Genomic DNA, 20,875 nt, shown 5'->3' on the forward strand with positions numbered 1-20,875 from the left:
ACTTCAATGATATGTCTGGTTCTAACATCACTATTCTTGACACATCACTATTCTTGACACATCACCATTGGAATATAGCTCCTATACTTCCAAGTTATTGTATCGTAAGACTATGGACCTAATGTTCTTGACACAGTTCCCATGGTTTTTGGAACATAATTCTTGCACTATGGTTTAGCACTTGGCTTCTTATTGTACTCCTCCAAAATACTTATAATGTTCTATTCCATCACATAATGATTCTCAGGTGAATCATATATGATTACTATCCCTACCATGTATGTAGACATATTTTATTCCTATCTCTCTTCCTTACCCCCCATGACTAACTCATCATGGTCTATACTACCTCATATGACTAACAGTTATCACTTACTATCAGCTGTTTCACATGTCTAGATAAATTTACTTATTCATTACTTATATGGGTCTACATTTTCTATTAGGATTCTTAATTATCTTCATCACTTGATATTACTTCTAGTACACCATCTTACTTAACTATCACATGTGTTGGTACACATCTTCCAATAGGATAGCTTCCTTATGGTTGTATCCTCTCTTTGGACTACCATGTATTGTATACCAACTGTGGTCTACTCATCTATTGTTTAAGGACTTCATGGTGTAATACTTGTTTGGGGATTAGCTAACTAACTTAATTTTATCTTAGTAAGCTAGGTAAGAAATGTTGACTCAAGTGTGTCAGGATTATTCTCAAGTGAATATCCGTCTCAAGTCATAAGAAGTATTTGGTTTATCTAAAACAACTTCCTATAGACACTACCAATCCTATAGGTATCCTTTAAAGGGTTTTAATCCTAAGGTCAAAGCATTTGCTCTGATACCAACTGTGGTGACCCGGCATACCACTTGCATGGTGTAGTATGCAAGTCCGATATAACACCAATGAAACACCGTTCCACTAGTATTATATCGCTCGAGTGGTACAACGAAACATATGCGGGTCCAAGGTATGTCTATAGAATTACAACATTGACTCTATTACATAAGATCAGCACAGACCTCCTACTTTACAATGAGGTAAAACTGCGGATAACTCCGAGAAGAACGACTCGTAGTCTAGTCTTATCACGAACTCTATTTGTAGAGTATTTCACTAACTACGAGAGGCTAAGAATAGACTCTAGCTAAATAGGAGCTAGGTTTAGGAAGCTAGTTCCCTTCTATGACTAAACTAGGTTTTCTCCTTGTTGGATGTGGTATCTGGCTCCTCTGACAGGGTCCTGTCCCGTGAAGTAGTTGTTGACTCCTCGGCCTTCGGGTTGCACTGTAGATCCTCCTTCGATGCCTCCATATCTAAGCGGGGATTTAAGAGTGGGATGAGTACGAGCGTACTCAACAAGTTCATTATAGGAAAGAGGTGTTTAATGCACTAGCTACGACATTAGACCAGAAAGTCCAATACCAATGCAGGTTTTCATAATCATTTCTTCAAGAGGTTGCTTTTATTCAGAAGAACTATGTCCGTCAGCCTTCACCGGTTTACTAGAACTTCATGGAGCTCCTTTCCGGCCGCGTTCGCAGTTCCATATCCCGGAACAGGGAGTGACAGGTCATGGTTCTTTACACTCTGCAGAGGTGTGTTGCTTTACCCATAAGAGATCTTAACCTTGGTGCCAACCGGGCGCGCAACCCGTCCACACTTCCTATGGTGTGAGGCCCGGTATAAGGTCTAGCCAATCATGTTCCTACGCTACCTCGAACACCCACCCTTTGTTGCATGCCCCGACCCTGGGTCCTCGCCGGTCCCATTATTCCCACTCACGGGTGGACCCCGACCACGACAACAGTTTGGGACTCGTTAACCAAACTCCTTCGCCGGTAGCTGCAACCCATCATAGACCGCAATACCGTGGGGACTTAAGGCTTCCCCAGCCAACCGCTTGTTCTTTGAGCGACAAGTGTCTACGGACTATGCCGTGGGGACTTAAGGCTTCCCCAGTGTGATGACCCAGCGTACCACTGCATGGTGTAGTACACAAGTCGTTGACATAACACAAGTGAAACACCGTTCCACCCATATTACATCTCTCAGAGTGGTACAACAGAAACATATGCGAGTCCAAGGTATGTCTATAGAAGTACACACGAACAGTTTACATAAGATCCACACAACCTCTTACTTTACAGTGAGGTAAAACTTCAAATAAAGCTCCATAAGAACGACTCGTAATCTATCTTATTGCTAACTCAAGTTCAAGAGCTACTTGGCTTGCTATAGAAATCTAGCTACTTAGGTGCTAGGATTAGGGAAAGATTCCCTTCTATTACTAGTCTAGGTTTCCATTATAAGCGATGCAGGAGTTGACTCCATTGACTTCGTTGATTGGATTCTTCATCTTGTTGCAGTTGACTCCTTTGTCTTCGAGTTCCACGGTAGTTTCTCCTTCGGTGCATTGCTCTAAGAAGGGGGTTCAAACGAGATAGAATGAGTACGAGCGTACTCAGCAAGTTCATATTAGGAAATATGTGTATCATGCACTAGCGACAGCCATAGACCTGAAAGTCATAGGCCAATGCAAGTTTTTGTAAACATTTCTTCAAAAGGTTTATTTTATTCTAAAAACTATGCCCGTCAGTCTTCACAGGTTGACCAGAACTTCGTGGAGTTCCTTTCCTGCCGCGTTCGCAGTTCCCTTCCCGGAACAGGGAGTGACGATCACAATTCGGTATCCTCTGCGAGAGGTGCGTTACTTTTCCCATAAGAGACCTTATCCTTGTTGCCAACCAGGCGTTAACTTTCCCGTCCACACTTCCTTTGGTGTGAGGCCAGGTGTAAGATCCAAGTCCACACCGCCTTCTCCGCGACTGCAAACCCACCCTTTTGTCCAACCGTACACCTCCAGTAGACTTCCCCCGATAATACGGCTTTACTCATGGTGTACTCTGGACAATCCCTCATAGATGGTAGAGATTAACATCACTAATGGATGGGGATTTAAAAGGATTTCCCAACCTATTGCGGCAGTGCCTCTGATGGCGTGTATTTCACACGTTCGTTGGGCAACCCCAAGAGGAAGGTATGATGAGCACAGCAGCAAGTTTTCCCTCAGAAAGAAACCAAGGTTTATCGAACCAGGAGGAGCCAAGAAGCACGTTGAAGGTTGATGGCGGCGGGATGTAGTGCGGCGCAACACCGGAGATTCCGGCGCCAACGTGGAACCTGCACAACACAACCAAGCTACTTTGCCCCAACGAAACGAGTGAGGTTGTCAATCTCACCGGCTTGCTGTAACAAAGGATTAACCGTATTGTGTGGAAGATGATTGTTTGCAGAGAAAACGAGTAGAAACAAGTATTGCAGTAGATTGTATTTCAGTAAAGAGAATTGGACCGGGGTCCACAGTTCACTAGAGGTGTCTCTCCCATAAGACGAACAGCATGTTGGGTGAACAAATTACGGTTGGGCAATTGACAAATAAAGAGAGCATGACCATGCACATACATATCATGATGAGTATAGTGAGATTTAATTGGGCATTACGACAAAGTACATAGACCGCCATCCAACTGCATCTATGCCTAAAAAGTCCACCTTCGAGGTTATCATCCGAACCCCCTCCGAGTATTAAGTTGCAAACAACGAGACAATTGCATTAAGTATGGTGCGTAATGTAATCAACAACTACATCCTTAGACATAGCATCAATGTTTTATCCCTAGTGGCAACGAGCACAACACAACCTTAGAACTTTTCATCACTTGTCCCGGTGTCAATGCGGGCATGAACCCACTATCGAGCATAAGTACTCCCTCTTGGAGTTAAAAGCATCTACTTGGCCGGAGCATCTACTAATAACGGAGAGCATGCAAGATCATAAACAACACATAAGCATAGCTTTGATAATCAACATAACAAGTATTCTCTATTCATCGGATCCCAACAAACGCAACATATAGAATTACATATAGATGATCTTGATCATGATAGGCAGCTCACAAGATCCGACAATGATAGCACAATGGGGAGAAGACAACCATCTAGCTACTGCTATGGACCCATAGTCCAGGGGTAGACTACTCACTCATCACTCCGGAGGCGACCATGGCGGTGTAGAGTCCTCCGGGAGATGATTCCCCTCTCCGGCAGGGTGCCGGAGGCGATCTCCAGGATCCCCCGAGATGGGATCGGCGGCGACGGCGTCTCAGTAATGTTTTCCGTATCGTGGCTCTCGGTGCTGGGGGTTTCGTCACGGAGGCTATTTGTAGGCGGAAGGGCAGGTCAAGAGGCGGCGGAGGGGCCCACACCACAGGCCGGCGCGGCCAAGGGGGCCGCGCCGCCCTAGGGTTTGGCGCCCCTGTGGCCCCTCTTCGTCTCTCCTTCGGACTTACGGAAGCTTCGTGAGAAAATAGGCCTCCGGGCTTTTATTTCGTCCAATTCCGAGAATATTTCTTTACTAGGATTTCTGAAACCAAAAACAGCAGAAAACAGACAAGCGGCACTTCGGCATCTTGTTAATAGGTTAGTTCCGAGAAAATGCACGAATATGACATAAAGTGTGCATAAAACATGTAGATAACATCAATAATGTGGCATGGAACACAAGAAATTATCGATACGTTGGAGACGTATCAGCATCCCCAAGCTTAGTTCCGCTCGTCCCGAGCAGGTAAAACGATAACAAAGATAATTTCTGGAGTGACATGCCATCATAAACTTGATCATACTATTTGTAAAGCATATGTAGAGAATGCAGCGATCAAAACAATGGTGATGGCATGAGTAAACAAGTGAATCATATAGCAAAGACTTTTCATGAATAGCACTTCAAGACAAGCATCAATAAGTCTTGCATAAGAGTTAACTCATAAAGCAATAATTCAAAGTAAAGGTATTGAAGCAACACAAAAGAAGATTAAGTTTCAGCGGTTGCTTTCAACTTGTAACATGTATATCTCATGGATATTGTCAACATAGAGTAATATAATAAGTGCAATAAGCAAGTATGTAAGAATCAATGCACGGTTCACACAAGTGTTTGCTTCTTGAGGTGGAGAGAAATAGGTGAACTGACTCAACATAAAAGTAAAAAGAATGGTCCTCATAGAGGAAAAGCATCGATTGCTATATTTGTGCTAGAGCTTTGATTTTGAAAACATGAAACAATTTTGTCAACGGTAGTAATAAAGCATATGCATCATGTAAATTATATCTTATAAGTTGCAAGCCTCATGCATAGTGTACTAATAGTGCTCGCACCTTGTCCTAATTAGCTTGGACTACCTGGATTATCACCGCAATACATATGCTTTAACCAAGTATCACAAAGGGGTACCTCTATGCCGCCTGTACAAAGGTCTAAGGAGAAAGCTCGCATTTGGATTTCTCGCTTTTGATTATTCTCAACTTAGACATCCATACCGGGACAACATAGACAACGGATAATGGACTCCTCTTTTAATGCTTTAAGCATTCAACAACAATTAATTCTTTTCTCATTAGAGATTTGAGGATGTTTGTCCAAAACTGAAACTTCCACCATGGAACATGGCTTTAGTTAGCGGCCCAATGTTCTTCTCTCACAATATGCATGCTCAAACCATTCAACTCAGTGTAGATCGCCCTTACTTCGGACAAGACGAACATGCATAGCAACTCACATGATATTCAACAACGAGTTGATGGCGTTCCCCAGTAAACATGGTTATCGCACAACAAGCAACTTAATAAGAGATAAAGTGCATAATTACATATTCAATACCACAATAGTTTTTAAGCTATTTGTCCCATGAGCTATATATTGCAAAGGTGAATGATGGGATTTTAAAGGTAGCACTCAAGCAATTTACTTTGGAATGGCTGGAAAATACCATGTAGTAGATAGGTATGGTGGACACAAATGGCATAGTGGTTGGCTCAAGTATTTTGGATGCATGAGAAGTATTCCCTCTCGATACAAGGTTTAGGCTAGCAAGGTTATTTGAGGCAAACACAAGGATGAACCGGTGCAGCAAAACTCACATAAAAGACATATTGTAAACATTATAAGACTCTACACCGTCTTCCTTGTTGTTCAAACTCAAAACTAGAAATTATCTAGACCTTAGAGAAACCAAATATGCAAACCAAATTTTAGCATGCTCTATGTATTTCTTCATTAATGGGTGCAAAGTATATGATGCAAGAGCTTAAACATGAGCACAACAATTGCCAAGTATCACATTACCCAAAACATTTATAGCAATTACTACATGTATCATTTTCCAATTCCAACCATATAACAATTTAACGAAGGAGAAACTTCGCCATGAATACTATGAGTAGAAACCAAGGACATATTTGTCCATATGCTACAGCGGAGTGTGTATCTCTCCCATAAAGTGAATGCTAGGATCCATTTTATTCAAACAAAACAAAAATAAAAACAAACGACGCTCCAAGAAAAAGCACATAAGATGTGGCCGAATAAAAATGTAGTTTCAGGGGAGGAACCTGATAATTTGTTGATGAAGAAGGGGATGCCTTGGGCATCCCCAAGCTTAGACGCTTGAGTCTTCTTGATATATGCAGGGGTGAACCACCGGGTGCATCCCCAAGCTTAGAGCTTTTCACTCTCCTTGATCATGTTGCATCATACTCCTCTCTTGATCCTTGAAAACTTCCTCCACACCAAACTCGAAACAACTCATTAGAGGGTTAGTGCACAATATAAATTGACATATTCAGAGGTGACACACTCATTCTTAACACTTCTGGACATTGCATAATGCTACTGGACATTAGTGGATCAAAGAAATTCATCCAACATAGCGAAAGAGGCAATGCGAAATAAAAGGCAGAATCTGTCAAAACAGAACAGTTCGTATTGACGAATTTTAAAATGGCACCAGACTTGCTCAAATGAAAATGCTCAAATTGAATGAAAGTTGCGTACATATCTGAGGATCATGCTCGTAAATTGGCATAATTTTCTGAGCTTCCTGCAGGGCAGTGGGCTCAGATTCGTGACAGCAAAGAAATCTGGAACTGCGCAGTAATCCAAATCTAGTACTTACTTTTCTATCAACGGCTTAACTTGGCACAACAAAACTCAAAACTAAGATAAGGAGAGGTTGCTACAGTAGTAAACAACTTCCAAGACACAAAATAAAAACAAAGTACTGTAGGTAAAAACATGGGTTGTCTCCCATAAGCGCTTTTCTTTAACGCCTTTCAGCTAGGCGCAGAAAGTGTGTATCAAGTATTATCGAAGGGTGGTACTTCTACAGCGGGGTGCGGAGTTTTCTCAACTATGCATACTATCTTTTCTATGTGAGTTTCAGAGGCCCCCTTTTCATTAGTCTTGGGTTTGCTACTCTCATCAAACAAATCTTCAGGAACAATCCAATCAAAATTCTTTTCTAGTGCCTCACACATTCCCAAGAGCTTGCAAGGTATTGATGTTTTAATATCCCCCTCATAATTAACTTTATTAGTGTACTTTTGTCTATCCTTTTCCATCTTCTCAAGGGTACTAGCAAAGTTGGTATAAGAGCCTAGCATATTATATTTAGTGAAGACTTTTCTAGCTTCTCTCGCTATTCCTCCAAATTCTTTAAGAAGGGTTTCTAATACAAAATCTTTCTTTTCTCCTTCTTCCATATTACTGAGTGTAAGGAACATATGCTGAATCACAGGATTAAGATTAACAAATCTAGCTTCTAACGCGTGTACTAAAGAAGCGACAGCAATTTCATAAGTGGGGGCAAGTTCTACCAAGTGTCTATCTTCAAAATCTTCGACCGTACTAATATGAGTGAAAAAATCTTCTATATTGTCTTTCCCAAGGATAGACCCTCGGCCTACCGGTACATCTTTAAGAACAAACTTAGGAGGAAACATGATGAAATAAGTAAAGTAAATGCAAGTAAACTAATTTTTTTGTGTTTTCAATATAGCAAACAAGATAGCAAATAAAGTAAAACTAGCAACTAATTTTTTTGTATTTTGATTTAGTGCAGCAAACAAAGTAGTAAATAAAATAAAGCAAGACAAAAACAAAGTAAAGAGATTGAGAAGTGGAGACTCCCCTCGCAGCGTGTCTTGATCTCCCAGGCAACGGCGCCAGAAAATATGCTTGATGGCGTGTATTTCACACGTTCGTTGGGCAACCCCAAGAGGAAGGTATGATGAGCACAGCGGCAAGTTTTCCCTCAGAAAGAAACCAAGGTTTATCGAACCAGGAGGAGCCAAGAAGCACGTTGAAGGTTGATGGCGGCGGGATGTAGTGCGGCGCAACACCAGAGATTCCGGCGCCAACGTGGAACCTGCACAACACAACCAAGCTACTTTGCCCCAACGAAACGGTGAGGTTGTCAATCTCACCGGCTTGCTTGTAACAAAGGATTAACCGTATTGTGTGGAAGATGATTGTTTGCAGAGAAAACAGTAGAAACAAGTATTGCGGTAGATTGTATTTCAGTAAAGAGAATTGGACCGGGGTCCACAGTTCACTAGAGGTGTCTCTCCCATAAGACGAACAGCATGTTGGGTGAACAAATTACAGTTGGGCAATTGACAAATAAAGAGAGCATGACCATGCACATACATATCATGATGAGTATAGTGAGATTTAATTGGGCATTACGACAAAGTACATAGACCGCCATCCAAGCTGCATCTATGCCTAAAAAGTCCACCTTCGAGGTTATCATCCGAACCCCTCCGGTATTAAGTTGCAAACAACGAGACAATTGCATTAAGTATGGTGCGTAATGTAATCAACAACTACATCCTTAGACATAGCATCAATGTTTTATCCCTAGTGGCAACGAGCACAACACAACCTTAGAACTTTCATCACTTGTCCCGGTGTCAATGCGAGGCATGAACCCACTATCGAGCATAAGTACTCCCTCTTGGAGTTAAAAGCATCTACTTGGCCAGAGCATCTACTAATAACGGAGAGCATGCAAGATCATAAACAACACATAAGCATAGCTTTGATAATCAACATAACAAGTATTCTCTATTCATCGGATCCCAACAAACGCAACATATAGAATTACATATAGATGATCTTGATCATGATAGGCAGCTCACAAGATCCGACAATGATAGCACAATGGGGAGAAGACAACCATCTAGCTACTGCTATGGACCCATAGTCCAGGGGTAGACTACTCACTCATCACTCCGGAGGCGACCATGGCGGTGTAGAGTCCTCCGGGAGATGATTCCCCTCTCCGGCGGGGTGCCGGAGGCGATCTCCGGGATCCCCCGAGATGGGATCGGCGGCGACGGCGTCTCGGTAATGTTTTCCGTATCGTGGCTCTCGGTGCGGGGGTTTCGTCACGGAGGCTATTTGTAGGCGGAAGGGCAGGTCAAGAGGCGGCGCGGGGGCCCACACCACGGGCGGCGCGGCCAAGGGGGGCCGCGCCGCCCTAGGGTTTGGCGCCCCTGTGGCCCTCTTCGTCTCTCCTTCGGACTTCGGAAGCTTCGTGAGAAAATAGGCCTCTGGGCTTTTATTTCGTCCAATTCCGAGAATATTTCTTTACTAGGATTTCTGAAACCAAAAACAGCGAGAAAACGACAGCGGCACTTCGGCATCTTGTTAATAGGTTAGTTCCAGAAAATGCACGAATATGACATAAAGTGTGCATAAAACATGTAGATAACATCAATAATGTGGCATGGAACACAAGAAATTATCGATACGTTGGAGACGTATCAGCCTCCAACACCCCACCGTCTCTACCAATCCGTTGGCGTGCAGAAGGGAAAAGATACAGCTGACTTCCCCAGAGCCATTATAGATCTTATGGTCAACGCGATATGTACGGCGCTAGAATCACTGGACGGCATTGGTAATTAATCCTAGGGTGATATAACCCATGCAATGGAACCTCCACCATATCAACACATACCATGGTTCCATTGCCCACCACATAGTCATATTCATAATTGTAAAATAATACTTTGCTTTTCAATGCATGAGTGATAAGTATAGTACTTTGCATATAATTTGATAAAAATAATCAAATGACATGAGCAAGCGATGAACTTGCCTTTCTTGATTGCAAGATTATGCAGGCAAAAGCTTCGATACGTGAGAACTCCAAATGCTTGAAATACCATCATCGTCCGGTAAGGACAATGTTTAAAGAACTGGCAAAGATGCTATAATGCATAGTATGAGATGCAATCGTCCCGAGCGTAACCTAACTTCGAAGATTTAGGATGTATGAGTTGTAAAGATTTCTTTAGGGTTGGTTGCACTTTTAGAATGGTTCTCAAACAAGGTTCTTATTAGGGTTTGGTTATATTAGCATCATAACCAAGTGATATAAGGCATCATAATAATCATACACATAAATAATAGTGGTGGAATAATATGTAAGATCAGTTGTTAATTTTAAATTCTGCAGAACATGATTGATGATTACTTATACTATACTTCAAAAGAATAACTTTTGAAGAACATGTTAATTAAGAATTAATGAGTATTTCAAAGAAGGATTGGGGCTTCTAAGGTTTGATTAACATTTGTACTTCAAAAGAATAACTTTTGAAGAACAGGTTAAATATGAATATGATCTACTATACATAGGAGCTATGGCTTTCTAGGGTTTACTATTGGGTTCATCTAGTTTCACTAATAGGAAATAGTTGGTTTCTTAAATAGAATGGGTTTCTATATAACAAGTATTGGCGAGGTTTATTGCTATGGTTTCTTCTAAGCATCATATCAAAGGATGGTTATCAAGATGGTTTTATAAATTAGCTATTAGGGTTTACGATGGCTTCACAATTGCTTTACTAATTAATCTCTAATGGTTCTAAGTTAAGTGACTTATCATTTCTTAAGTAGGGTTTAGTTGAATAGGAGCATGTGATGTGAATTGCTACACAAGGTTGGTACTAGGGTTTATCATTATGATTCTACTAGGGTTTGATGGTTGAGGTTGATCCTAATGGTATGGTATATAGGATTGATGATCAATGGTGCTAACATTTTAACAAGCTAGGGTTTGCTCCTAAGTGGCACTAATTGGTTATACAAGTTTTATTCAAAGATAAAGACATGGAATGATGGTCTCATGTGAATTGCACCAAGTTTTATTTTAGTGGATCATGAGTATGCACTCATTGGTTGTTTATTAAGGTTCTACATCTAAAGGTGAGGTGGATATAATTGTATGGGCTAAACTCCTAGGGTTTTAGGATTGCAACTATTAAGGATGAACACATAAAATAATGGGATCAAGGTCTTACTCAAATTGAAACTAGGGTTTCTAAATTATGGTACAACTCCTAGAATGATGATTGGTAATAGAGTTGTGGTTACTAATTACTTTGAATCAAAATTAGTAATGGTTTAACATTTTATTAATTTTCACAAGATTTAATAATTAGAGTAATTCTTATTTAGGTTTAATTAAGAATCAGGGTTTAATAATTGTTATTAGGTTTAAAGTATTTAACTTGTTAACTTAAGAATGTTTAAGTAAATAATTTTGAATTACCAAAATGATATTAGTTCATAGCATTTTCTTGTTTGATTATTATTTAAGAAAATGAGAAATAGTGATTTGCAAATTAGGGTTTATGAATTATCACTAATATTTTAAGTAAATGAAACATGATCATGAAACTAATCTTAATATTTTATTTAGTTACTGAATAGTTAAAGTTTAATTTTGGAACTTCACTAATTATTGAATTCAAATTGTATTTTAAATAAATGAAATGGCATAATTAATAAGGTTAAAAATAAATGGATTTTTATTTTGTCACACATTTTTGTTTTATATTTTATTTGAATAGAGTTTATTTTTGTGAGCATTTTGATATATTATTCATAATTTTCTGAGTTGAAATGGATTTTATACAATTTTGCAAAGTTTCAGTATTTTTCTGGAATTTGTAATAAGTAGAAAATACTAAATGTACCGGGCTAAACCTAGCTACTGCTACTGACTGGTGGGGTCTGGTCCAGGTCAGCTGCCTCGTTGGCAGTTGACTGGGTCAAACAGGTCATCGGCCCCACTGCCACGTCAACATCACCGGCGGCTTGACGCCGGCGAGTCAGAACGCGACGGCGACGCCGATTTCGGGCTCCCCGAGATGGTCTACTACATATTTCTGGACCTCATCGACCTGCTGAGCACGATGGTGGTGACGGTACACCGAAATACTCACCGGAGCATCGCCGGAGAAGACATCTGCGGCGGCGCTGCTCCGGCCAAACGACTAACCCGGGCTAAGAATGATGTTAGGAAGCGAAAGTTGGCTCTATAGATGCGCAAGCTCACCGTGAAGTTGATGGTGTGGTCGAAGACGACGATTGCCGCCGGAGTTGAGCTCGATCTCATTGTTACCGGCGATGTACTGAGAAAGGGAATCACCAAATTCATCCTGCACCTTGCTCCCCTTGACGATTGCTTGCACTCAGATGCTTCTCTCGACGTGGCACACCTCCTCGACCATGCGCCGGAGGCTGTGGTGGCCTGTACCGCCGGATTCATCATCGACGCCGGCGACAGTGCGTGGAAGAACACGAGAGATAGAGGCTGATTGAGAGAGAATGGATGAGCGGCGAAGAACAAGGAGATCACGGTGATGATATCCACCTATTTATAGGCCAAGAGAACCTTCGAGGCCTCGACACGACGACGGCGACGGTCAAGAGGTGGCGGTCTCTGGATGATCTCGTCTGGCGAAGATCTTTTCTCCCGCGGATAAACTCGGACGCGAGAGAGATTGGGCGTGCTTCTGAGAGGTCTGGCGACGTCCGGGCAAGCTTATCGGCGAGGAGATCGTGGCCTGCGGCGTTGCGGCGGCTGTCGTGCACGGAGACGAGGACGACGACGTGTTTTATTCTCGCACGATTTTTAAAGGCGGCGAAACGGTAAGTGGTTTTGGGCTGGGCTGGTGATGGGCTTCAACGTGGGCTGCTTCGGCTGGTGCGGTGCTGGGCTGCGACGGTCCACCAGGGTAAGTCTTCCTCTCTTCTATTTTCTTTTCATTTTCTGTTTTTATTTTCTGTTTTGAATTTTGTTATTTGAATTCAAATCTGATTTCTATTTTGTTTTGCAGGTTCTAAAATATTTGATTGTCAATATAACTTGATGATAATGCCTACTGCATAGTCTTGTTGTTTAAACTAATATTTAGTTAGGACTTAATTGATATCTTGTGAGGCTTGAGTAAAGTATTAATGGTTTATTTATTTATTTGAATTCCCTTTTTAATTTAGGAACCAAATCCATTTAAATGGTTTGAAATTTAGAACATGTGAATGGTAAAAATATTATTAGGTTAAACTAGTGTGCTTAACAATATTGATTGTTCATATCTATTTTTCATTATGGTTGAAGTTTCAATTAAATGGTGTTGTGAATAGAATGAGTTTATGATTTCATGTGGGTTCTTAGGGTTTAAGAAGATGGTTTGGATATTGGTTTCACTTTACTCATCAAATGGCATTTAGTTCTAAAGTATGTATGACTTGGCTTATACTTGTGATCTATGATACACAAGTTAGGACTTATGATTTTATGTGGAGTGGATCCCAAATGAAATGGTTTAGGGTTTTGGTGATGCTTCACTAATTGAAGTATTAAATAGGCATGAGGCATGGCAGGGTTCTAATTATAATCCAAATTAATCCATGGGTTGGAATGCAAATGTAGTTTAGGATTTAAGTGATGATCACCAATGTGATACACAACTAGGATTAGAATATGAGCATAAGCTTTGGTTATGTTTCACTAATGGTACATGGCTCTCATCTACAAGATTAAAGGTTGGTTTGAACAAGTAGAATTTAATACTACTCTAATATTCTCTAGGATAGACATGGATATGGTTAGCATCTATAACCTCTCTCACTTCTCAATATCTTGGAATATCCTAAGGTTCTACTCAAGAGATGATGATATGATCCTCTAAATAGATGGTTTGCCTAGGAATTCTACCTTGCAATCTTCTGTAGCTTGTTCTTCAAGAAATCTGATAAACCTGCATCTTGTGGGATGCCTCCACCTCCTAGCTTCTTCATCTTGATCCTAGCTAATGCACATGGAGTGGCTCTATGTGTGTGTTCCCATGTATCATGGTATTTGATGAGCAAATGGATGAAGGGTGTGGCTCTATTTATAGGCTTGGGCAAGCTCTAGTATCATGACACATAGGTGGTGACTCTTGTGTTGGTTAGATGAGTAAGGTGCTTGGTTGTCATGCCCTCATCCATAGCAATCCTTTGAGCATGAGGTGGCATAACTTGGAAAGCAAGTCATGTAGATATTTTCATCACATGTGGCATGATCATTATCCCCTCATATGATTTATTTTTAGATAGCCAAGTGGCATTTGTTACTAAATATCTTGTGGATGGTTTTATTATTGTGGATGAGTCACTATATCATATTGGATTGGATTTATATTATAATATTGATCAAAAGATCAAGGTTGAAGGTTATTCCTCAAATTTGGATAGTTGGTGTTTGATTTCACCAAGGCATGATCATAAGTGTTTCAAAATACTCATAGTCGAGTTTAATTCAAATAGTTTGAACTATAAATCGTAATGTAAATGGATTTAGTTTTATGATATTTCATATACTTAATAAGTTATGATTTAAATAAGAAGGTGTGGCTTTTATGCACTTTAGACCCTGTGGTTTACCTTATTTGGTAATAAGTTTAGAAGTGAATTAATTTACACACAAAGGTAGTTGCTAACTTTTAAGTGTTAATAAGTTAGGGTTTGATTCTTAAATAATGTGTTGTTGTGAATATAATTCCATTTGGTCTAATCCATAGATCAAATCATCTCTACCCAAAACAAGGTTTTTAGCAAAGATCACAGTGAAGTTTATAGCGCTTGACTTGATGATCTACTTCAATTCCAGCAAGTCAAGTGAAACTTCGATTCTCGTGGCAAGTTTTATTTGAAAGCGCGAAAATCCCCCGGATTTTCTATGCATGAATGCAATGCACACTTTGGTGTTCTCTCATTTTATTGCCTCTAAACCTGGGATATTACACCCAGCCAACCGCTTGCCCTGACAGATACAAGTGTCTACGGTAAAGCGCATCCGTTGATGAACGAGAGGTGGAAACACTTTTGACTACTCCGTCCCACTCCGGATCTTATGGTTAACACGGGTATTACGGCACAAGAATCACTGGCGACATTTGTTGTTTAATCCTAGATGGATATTAAGCCCGTGCAATGGAACCTCCACCATATCAACACAATCCATGGTTCCATTGCCCACCACATAGTCATATTCATAGTTATGAAAGTAGTGGTTTTGATTTTTATGCAATAGTGATAACCATAATACTTTGCAAGTAATTTGATAGAAATACTCAAATGACATGAGCAAGTGATGAACTTGCCTTTCTTGACTGCAAGATTATGCAGACAAGGTCTTCGATACGCAATAACTCCAAATTCTGAAATAGCATCATCGTCCGGTAAGGAAGATGTTTAAAAGATTGGCAAGGATGCGATAATGCATAAGTATGAGATGCAATCGCTCTAAGCGTGACCTAACCCCTATGATTTAGGATTAGTGAGTGGTAATGATTAGTTCAGGGTGTGTTGCACTTTTAGAGTGATTCACAAACAAGGTTCTTATTCAGGTGTGATTACTTGGTATCCTAAACATGTGCTGCAATATATCATAATAATAGCATTAATAGCACACAACAATAACATTTGGTATAATTTTAACATGTAATGAATAGTGGTTGGTTTTAGCACTCTATGGCATGGTTAATGATTAATTATCATATACTTCAAAAGAATAACTTTTGAAGAACATGTTCTTAAATAAAGAACAAGTGTGATAATTAGGGTTTGTGGTTTCTATGTTGTTCTATGGTTCCAATTGGTTCCAAGAGTAAGGATTAGATGGATCCCAACAATGTTGGATTCATCGATACCTAGGGCTGGTAAGGCTGAGTTAGGCCTAGGCATCCTAAGCATATAATTATACATGGTTGCTATCAAGGTTGATTCATCTTGCTGGTGATTGCTAGCTAGGGTTTATAGGTCCTGTTAGGTAGGATTGATGATGATTATTTATTTACTTCAAAAGAATAACTTTTGAAGAACATACTTCTTAAATAATAAGAAGTATAACAATTAAGGTTGAGGTTGTCTTGTTTTAGCTATTGGATCTCTAAGTAGAGAATGGTTAGTTCCTAAATAGGATGGTTCATAAGTATCTCACACTAGTAGGGTTTAGTGGAACAGGGTTATATAATGTAGAATAGTAGGTATGGTTGCTATTAGGGTTCTTCACAATGGTGTGATGCTAAATAGGGATAAACAAGGATAATGGCTTTGGTAATAGGATCTAGGGTTTTCACTTGGTTAACCTTACTTGATTAGTTAGGTCCGATGAGGATGAACACATGGGATACCCATGTATGAGTGATAGGTCTTCTGCATTTTATGTGGCCAGGACAAGTATTTATTTGCTACTATGGTTCTATGTTTTGAAAGAAGGTACCATGATCACATGTTCTAACCTAGGTTTTAGGTTAGAAGCAATTTAAGTTTCATATTGATTATTGGAGCTAGGATTCCTAATTGAATTAGGGTTTTGGGATTACACATAAAATGATGAGGTTCTAGTTTTCTTTCATATGGAACTAGGGTTTACTAATTACTCTATAGTTCTTGAATTAATAACTTCATTAACAGAGTTGAAGTTATTAATAACTTTGAAATAAAAATAATATTGAATTTGACATTTTTTTATTTTTAACAATTAATAATTAGAGTAATTATTAATCAGGGTTTAAATCTCTTTAATAATGATTTAACAAAATAATAAATAGGGAGAATTAGTTTTATTGCTTTCTTTATTTATTTACTGGTTTTAATTTATTTTATGAAGTTGCGTAATTATTGAATTTTAATTGAATTTAGAATTAAAATAAAAGGCTTAAATAACAAGTATTAAATAATTAAATTTTTATTAAAAATAAAAATTTCATTTTATATTTTTATTGGATAGAGTTTATTTTTAGGATCATTTTGATACCACATTTGGTATTTTTCAGAATTGAAATGAATTTGATTTATTTCTGTAGAGTTGCAGCAATTTCTGAAATTTGAATTTAAACTACAAATAACTAAAGCTACCCGAGACAGGATACACACAGCCACTGGCCAGTGGGCCATTGCCACGGTGGCTGCCACGTAGACGTGGACCAAGTCCAAATTGTGAGCACGGCCAGAGTCTATGGTGGCCGGCGGGAAATCGGCGACGGCGCCGCCGTTCCAGGGTCTGCGCGGGAGGATTTCTAGCGTCACACGAACCAGCACAATGTGACGAGTTGAATGGTACCAGCGCCGCCCCTAGACGGTCGCCGGAGCTTGTCCGACGGCGAGGTACCGCGGCGGCGCTCACGGTTATACGGCGCGACGATGCTACGGGAAGCAATAGGGCTTGGCGAGCATGCTAGGAGGGTCGGTGACTCACCAGGAGCACGTTGCGCATGACGGCGAGGTCGGAGGTGGCCTCTTTCGCCGGAATTGAGGGCTCCGGCCGTCGGAGAAATGAGGTCGTCGGCGGCGATGTAGGTCACGGCGGCTCGATTCCTCACGTGGGCATAGCAAGTCGAGGACGGTGGTTGTGTTGGTGTGCTTGGCTTGGCTCGGGGAGGCCTCCATCGCCGGCGGTAATGGATACTGGCGGAGCCAGGGTTTCGGTTTGGGGGGGAGAATTGAGCAGGAGGAGGAAGAACTCGGGCCAGAGATTGTCTCACGGCTTATATACGGCGTTGGAGCACGCCTCGTCACGCCGTCGAGGAAGGAGAGGCTGCCAACACCGAGGAGAACACGATCACGGCTCGGTGCTGTCCTCCATGCGAGAGATGAGGATGATTACGACCCTCTCCAGATTTTTTAAGCGAAGAGGTATGTTGGGCTGGCATTGGGCTGTGTTGGGCTCCAGCTGCTGGGCTGTTGGTGGGCTACTCCACGGGCTGCACGGCCAGGTAAGGTCTGTTAAGTCTTTTCTCCATTTTCTTCTGTTTTCTTTTTCTTTCTATTTTTCTTTTCTCTTTTCTATTTTCTTTTTCGATTTTACATTCTGTTTTTAATTCAAACTTAATTTATTTTATACCATGCATGTATTTTATAAGTTGAATTTCACTAGGAATAAGAAAAGGATAAATGTATTACTCCATTGTTGTTGAACAAACATATATGTGAGCCTTATTGCAATTTTTAATACTATATGATATTGAATTAAGTGCCCACATGACAAGAATTTGAATATCATCTTGGAAGGACTCAAAGTAGTTTCCAAATGACATTGTTCTTAGTTGATGATATGTAGAGTTTTATTGAGTATTACTTTGTAAGAAACAAGTCACCAAGTAAGGCTTGTTTATGGAGTCCTATTAAATAAGTGGCTAAATGGCATGATTTCATGTGCTAAAAATATCTCTAAGGACTTGATCTCACATTTGAGATTGTTGGTTACTTACACATGAATTGATGTGAACACCTATTTATTAAGGTTTTATAGGGTTGATGCTAGCCCAATTTCAAGGTTAGCAGTGGTGTTATATTTTTAATAACGTCCATAATTATTAGAGTAGATATTACTCTCATTATGGTTTGGTCTTGGTTATTAAGATAAGTAGTTGATCACCACCATGGGTTTAATCATATAGTTTAGCTAGTGAGAATTTTTAGGGTTCTAATTATATTTACTTACTGGCAAATGGTTTGGAACTCAATTGTGAATTAGGTTTATAGTGGTGATCACCCAAGTGATGCATAGCTAATATTGGGATATAGATTAGAGTTTTACTTGTAATCACCAAGTAATTCACAAGTAAAGGTTGGGATATAATCCTATGGTTGATTACTAGTTACCTCCCTATGATTTCATGTGGTGAAGGATATCTACCTATCCTATTAGGATTTAACTTATTCTCACATACCTCAAGTGCTTGATCATGGATTAAACATGATCAACTTGTTCTTAATATCTCTACCTCCAGTTCTTAGGGTTTATGCTCATCACTCAATTTATAATGATCAATGTTTGGCTTCCTAAGGATCTCTTATTAAATTGGGTTCTCACTTCCATGATCAAACATTATCTTGATCAATTAGGGTATAATATCTCTCTTATAGTTTCTTGGGTGGACATGGCTATGGTTGTCTCAATAGCTTATATCCCAGGAGAATGCCTGAGATATTCTGTTAGGGTTCTCTCAAGAAATGATGGTTTAACCTTTTGGATATTTGAATAGATCTCTCCCTTAAAACCAAGTGTTTCCTCAACTAACTTGAGTGTAACACCAGATCTTGAGCTCTCTTATATAGGAATGGATTATTCTAGGGTTTATGGTGTACTCACAAGATCTCAATAGGTAGTTAGTATAAAACTCCACTTGGCTATCATGGTTGAATTAATCTCCTCCTTACTTTATCGGTTAATGGATATGGTATTATTCCATGTGATGTTAGGTTGTCTCACCACTCCAAGATGAAATGGTTAACCTCATAATACTTTAGTTCAAAGGTTGTCCTTTATTCTTAAATAGGTAAAGCTAAGATTGGTACGAGTGGTCTCTCTCATTTGGGAAGGACTTCAACACTAACCTAAGTCTAGGCTCTATAGAGAATGATGTGATCATCAATATCTAGGTTTAACATATTTGGGTTCTCTCTCTAGGGATGGTCTGGAATAATATCCTAGGGTTTCTCTTGAAGATAATGTTTTGAATACTTGGATGTATATCCAAGGTTTAGCTCAAGGTTTGTTATTGCTTCTCTAATAATTATAGTAGAACTCTCACCTCTCTTGGTTTGATGTATAGTAATTTGAAATAGAGAAGAATTATATACTTCTTAAGTTGAATCTCCTTGTCTTGTTTCCAAGGTTAAAGTAGAATGGGTATCATAGGGTCTATGATAAGAGCATAGATTAGTTTAAGACATGGAGAAGATAAGTCAATAATGGTTTCTCCATTTTATTGTTACTTGGTTTGTAATTGAATAGATGTTCATATGCTATGGCAAGGTTTACCATATTATGATCTGTTTTGAGATCAAGCAATTGATCATTTAGTAAAGTGTTGTTGTGTTGATTATTAGTTCCATTTGATCTAACCCCTTAGATCATATCATCTCTACCCAAAACAAGGTTTTAACAAAGTCACATTGAGGTTTATAGCGCTTGACTTGATGAGCTACTTCAATTCCACCAAGGTCAAGTGAAACTTCGATTCATCGTGATCTGTTTTACTTTAAAGCGCGAAAATTCCCAGATTTTCTATGCATGAATGCAATGCACACATCTGTTTCCTCTATTTTTGTAACCCCATTACCTGGGATATTACAGTCTCTACCCCTTAAACTAAACTTCGTCCTCGAAGTTTGATATCTCTCACGTTTCGGAGTGTGGATCTGTCTTGTGCAGACTACATCTTTTCTCAAACTCCTTAGTGATCTCATTGGATATAATTGAATATATCCCTTGTCCAGATTCTTCCTGGAATCCATTACTGTTTGACATCAAACAACTATTACTTCCTTTACTTCCATGATTTCCTCCAATATTATAAGCTTGTTTCCTTTCTCATTGAATATTCAATGATTGAGACTTCTTCTTGTTTTGACAGTCTTAATTGAGGACTAATTGGATAACATTCTCCTATTTGATAAAATAGGTCTTTGTTTTTCCATTACTACCAAAACTGCAAAAATGGTACTAAGTAAGGTACTTATCATGGAAATGATCATGATGATTTATTTCCCTAAGAATGGATTAGACTCATTTAGTCCATCCCATCATGGTTTATAGTTGATACCTATAACTATTTTGGGTTATTTAGGTTCCATGAAAGGAATCATTCTATTAGTCTGTGGTTCTGGTATGGTCA

The sequence above is a fragment of the Lolium rigidum genome, chromosome 3 (assembly GCF_022539505.1).
Source record: "Lolium rigidum isolate FL_2022 chromosome 3, APGP_CSIRO_Lrig_0.1, whole genome shotgun sequence".
NCBI classification, from domain to species: domain Eukaryota; kingdom Viridiplantae; phylum Streptophyta; class Magnoliopsida; order Poales; family Poaceae; genus Lolium; species Lolium rigidum.